Consider the following 5,424-nt stretch of genomic DNA (forward strand, 5'->3'; position numbering starts at 1 on the left):
CACTATTGACCATCTATAAGAATGAATCATGTTATTTTGAATAACAGTTGATCGCATTAAGCAACTATTGCTCAAATCAGATCGCGAAACGAAGAACCGAAAATTTCGGTTTCACCCGGGGTGTAGACCGGTCGGTCCACGGTCTGGACCAGTCGGTCCATGCGAATCTCGGTCTGATTGGTCCACACATGCAGACCAGTCGGTCCACACATGCAGATCGGTCGGTCTAGACCACACGGTCCAAAGACATTGACGAAACCCTGGATCGATCGGTCTAGAGGACCAGACCGATCAGTCTAGGCGAAACATAATCAGATCACGTTTTTTGTCGTTTCTTCCCCGATTCAGACCCAAATTCGACCCGGTTTTTTCCTGTGAACTCAGAAAATGAACCTCTTGTACACTATGCAACAGAGAACACGAAATCTATTCTAGATTCACAATCAATTCATGCATAGCATCAAAAGAAAACATGGATTCAAACGGTTCAAATCCTATAACGTGCATGATCGGGTTCTACGAAATCATACAAAGCAACCAGGCTCTGATACCACTGAAGGGAATCCTGGGATCTCTACAGCGAATATAATTCCTGTGAGATCGATTCTAGGGTTTGCGCAGCGGATATAAAACAAAATTTTTATAAACCCTAAAACCATGTATGTATGAATCGTAGAAACGTTAGAACATTTACCTCAATCGATCCAGTGCCTGTTTTAATTAGTGTGTTAATCCAATCACAAAGACAGGAAGATTACCTGGCCCTCTACACGTATACACATGACGGAAAGGATTCCAACGGCTTGAAACTTGTCTACTAGGACTGGAAAACTCGTTCTCCAATGCGCCAAGGTTTCAGAGATATTTCTCGGGGTTTTCGTATCTCCAAAATCTCTCAAAAGGTCTGAGAGTTCGTCCTCGTCAGATTATGAGGCTTGTCCTAAGTATATAGATCATAAAACCCTAATTACAGAGAGAAAAGGAATTCTCGACGCCTAGACCAATCGGTCCAGGCTGTGGACCGGTCGGTCTAGGTCAACTTTTAATCCGGAACGCAATGTTTGCTTCAGAAACTGGATTGATCGGTCCATGTGTGTGGACCGGTTGGTCTAGACATGTCTGGATCGATCGGTCCAGCCCTGTGGGCCGGTCGAACTAGACATCATCATCTCGGTTATTCTCGTCTCTTTCTCACGCACTTGTCCTTCCCTGTGTGTGTGGCCCTGTAGACTCATCCGATATAGTAGTATATCCCGAAATCTCCATTTCGGGTATACAAGTCATAGGCGGTCTCTAGCAAGACACTATGACTACCTAGCTCGAATAGAGTTTGTTCGTGACCTTACGAACGTCAGTGATGATTCCGTTTGATGATCCTTTTGTATCACGATATCATATGTCAAACATCAGACAAGGAAAAGCCACCTTATCTGATTCAACTACTTTCTCGTTCACATAGTTTGACTGTATGAAATAGACGACGTTCGTCTATAGTGTGGCCACACATTTCTACAGTCTTGCTCACACGAGGGGCCCAGCGATATCTCTCTCTTTTACGAGAGGTACAAATCCCATTTTGACTATCTACAATCCAACACATGATTCGTGTCGTACCTGATACACGCGTTTATAGTCCTCCTGTTATGCAGGACGTTTGACGTATTCAAAGTATGCAACCCCTCATGTTGGATTCCGTAGACATCTCAGGTCATAGGATCCAATCATGGAACCGTCACATGAGATTCAAGTCATGATGTTAGTCCATGTGACAATCTCATGCGGGTCATTCCAGTATTCCGTTATCCAATGAATACCTATGATTGTGATTGTATCCAATACCCATGATCATCTTTATGATCATCTATCACACATCATACTAGTCTTAGTATATCATTGTTCCCACAATGATATATGATTACGGAGTTTAGAATTGTTCATAACAATACATAGATTTCATAACATATTAAAATATGCATAGCATGTAATGAATCAAATACTCATCCATATAACCATAGTAAGTGTCAATACATCAAATGTATCTAAATAAAGCTCATACAGCAGTACATCATAGAACACTAAACCAACAATCTCTCACTTGCTCTACTCATGGACTATTAAACATCTAATGCCCATATTCCTTTTTTCTTTTCTTCATCAGTGAAAACTACAGAACAAGACACCACTAATCTCCCTGCACTTTCTTTTTCCCTCGATCCGTATGTGAACCCGTTATTTTTTCACGCTGCAAATACTTCTAACGTCTCTCTTATCTCTGAGAAACTGATTGGTGAAACCAATTACACCACTTGGTCGAGATCCATGTTGATGGTTCTTAATGCCAAAAATAAACTTGACTTTATCGATGGTTCTCTTCTGAGGCCTTCTTCTGATCATGCCACTACAAACATTTGGTCTCGCTGCAATGATCTCGTTTGTACATGGATTAATAATGCAGTCTCTTCAGACATCTCAAGTCTCAACATTTATCTAGAGAATGCCTCCGACGTCTGGTGGATTTTGGAAAATCGTTTTAAATAGGAAAAAGTTTTCAAGATCTACAACATTCAACATAAGCTTGACTGTTTGCATCAAGGCTCGCTAGACTTGAATGGCTAATTCACAAATCTGATAGCTCTTTGGGAAGAACTGAAAAATCATGAGCCGATTCCATCCTGTACATGTGGAGGCTGCACTTGTGATCTGGTTCAGCGATGGCAGGATTTCTATGACAAAAGGAATGTTGTCCGTTTTGTATATTCCATTCAGGATCGTTCTCAGGGATTGACGATTGGCACGGATAGACGCTTTCATGACCTCTATGTTTTCGACATGAACATTTCATATTCCTTCTTCTCTTTGCATGGCTGTGACTTCTGCTTCCTTTGATGTCTGGCACAACCGTCTTGAACATCGTTCGGACATCAGAATTCATGGTCTTGTTGGTTCCAAACAGCTTGTTTTTTCTTCTTCGAATAATTCGCATTGTAATGTTTGTCCTTTGGCCAAACAAAAAATGTTGTCTTTTCCAGTTTCTGTTCATTTATCTTCTGTTCCTTTTGATTTATTGTATCTTGATATTTGGGGACCATTTCATATCCCTCTGGTTGATGGACATCTGTATTTCCTTACCATTTTGACAATTGTATGAAGGTGACTTGGATCTACCTTTTGCGTAATAAAAGTGACGTTTCCATTTTTTTTATCAGTTTATCTCTTTTATAGAAACACATTTTTCCAACAAGATTAGGTCCATTCGCACGGACAACGCACCTGAGCCCACTTTCACTACTTTGTTGCTTCAGAAAGGCATTCGACATTTTTTTCCCTGTCCCTATACGTCTTAACAGAATTTTGTTGTGGAGCATAAACATCAACATATTTTAAATATGGTCCAACTCTCTTTTTTCAGTCGAACGTGCCTCTACCGTATTGGGGAGAATGGGTTCTCACTGTTGTTTTTCTCATCAATCGAATCCCCATTCCTATTTTGAAAAACAAAACTCCTTTTGAGCTTCTTACCCATTCGAAACCGAACTATGATCACCTCAAAGTTTTTGATTGTCTTTGTTATGTGTCTACCCACTTCAAAGATCGTCATAAATTCTACCCTCATGCTAAACTCGCGGTGTTTCTTGGTTATCCCAGTGGCACTAAAGGGTACAAGGTCTTGGACTTGGAATCACATACAGTCTCTGTTTCACGCAACGTCATTTTTCATGAAACTATTTTTTTATTTTTGAATACCCTTGTTTTTTCTTTACCTATAGACTTATTTTCTTCTCCTTCTCCTTATTTTTTTTCTGATACCCATGTTTCTGATAATGGGTCTCTGCCCACCTCTCTTTCTTCATCTATTTCTTCAGTCCCCTCTTCGTCATTTTCTTCTTCTTCTTCTGTGGATGTTTCACCTGAGCTTGAGAACAATGACCGGCCCACTCGCAATACATGGTCTCCTTCCTACTTGGTAGATTATCATTGCTATATGCTCACTGCTGATCGCCAACCTACAAACCATACTTCGACCTAATATTCTATTTCCACTTTTTTATCCTATAGTAAGTTAAATCCAGATTATAAATGGTTCGCTCTGTCTATTTCCACCACTCCCGAACCCACTTCTTATACCTTAGCTGCAAAGGTCGATCATTGGAGAGAAGCTATGCAGCTTGAGCTGAGAGCTCTTTGTCACATGAACACCTGGTCCTTATGCCCTCTGGCTCCCGGTAAGAATCCGATTCGATGTAAATGGGTCTTTAAGACAAAATTCAATCCTGATGGATCCGTCGAACGTTATAAAGTACGGTTTGTCGCCAAAGGTTATAGTCAACTTGAGGGGATCGATTATCTCGAAACATTTAGCTCGGTTGCTAAACTTTCCACAGTTTGGGTTATTTTGGCTTTGGCAGCATAATTGGATTTTACAGCAAATGGACGTGTCTAATGCATTTTTGAATGGTGACCTCGATGAAGAAATTGAAGGGTTTCCTGGGATCTCTAGAGCGAATCATATTCCTAAGAGATCGATTCTAGGGTTTATAAATTTAATAAACCCTAGAACCATGCTTCTATGAATCGTAGAAACGTTAGAATGCTTACCTCAATCGATCCGGGGCATGTATCAATCGAAGAACACGTCTGATCACGAAAGGGAGGAAGAATACCTCGCCCTCTACACGTATCCACACTTCGGGATGGATTCCAACGCTTGAAACTTGTCTGCTAGGACTCGAATCTCTATTCGATATTTGCACCGAGGAATACCAAGACTTAGAACTCGTTTTTTGAATCTCCAAAAACTCTCTAGTTTCTGCCACGGATGTAAAACATAAATTTAATAAACCCTAGAACCATGCTTCTATGAATCGTAGAAACGTTAGAATGCTTACCTCAATCGATCCGGGGCATGTATCAATCGAAGAACACGTCTGATCACGAAAGGGAGGAAGAATACCTCGCCCTCTACACGTATCCACACTTCGGGATGGATTCCAACGCTTGAAACTTGTCTGCTAGGACTCGAATCTCTATTCGATATTTGCACCGAGGAATACCAAGACTTAGAACTCGTTTTTTGAATCTCCAAAAACTCTCTAGTTTCTGCCAAAAGTCGGCTCTTCGAGTCTCTCTAACGATTAGGGTTTTTAATCTCCTACTTCTTAAGTGATCCAACCCTAATTCGGTTCAATTATGGAAAAACCCGAAACTCGGAACGGACGGTCCAGAAATACACGTGGACCATCCGTTCCAGCAAGCCAGAACGGACGGTCTGCTCACGTGGACCGTCCGTTCCAGGCAAGCCAGAACGGACGGTCTGTTATAAACGCGGACCGTCCATTCCAACACTTAGAACGGACGGTCTGCGACTATTTGCGGACCGTCGGGTCTGGACCTGGCGGACCGTCCGTTCTGGACTTCTGGTCCGTC

Source organism: Tarenaya hassleriana, unplaced genomic scaffold (genome assembly GCF_000463585.1).
Source record: "Tarenaya hassleriana unplaced genomic scaffold, ASM46358v1 Cleome3, whole genome shotgun sequence".
Classification (NCBI taxonomy): domain Eukaryota; kingdom Viridiplantae; phylum Streptophyta; class Magnoliopsida; order Brassicales; family Cleomaceae; genus Tarenaya; species Tarenaya hassleriana.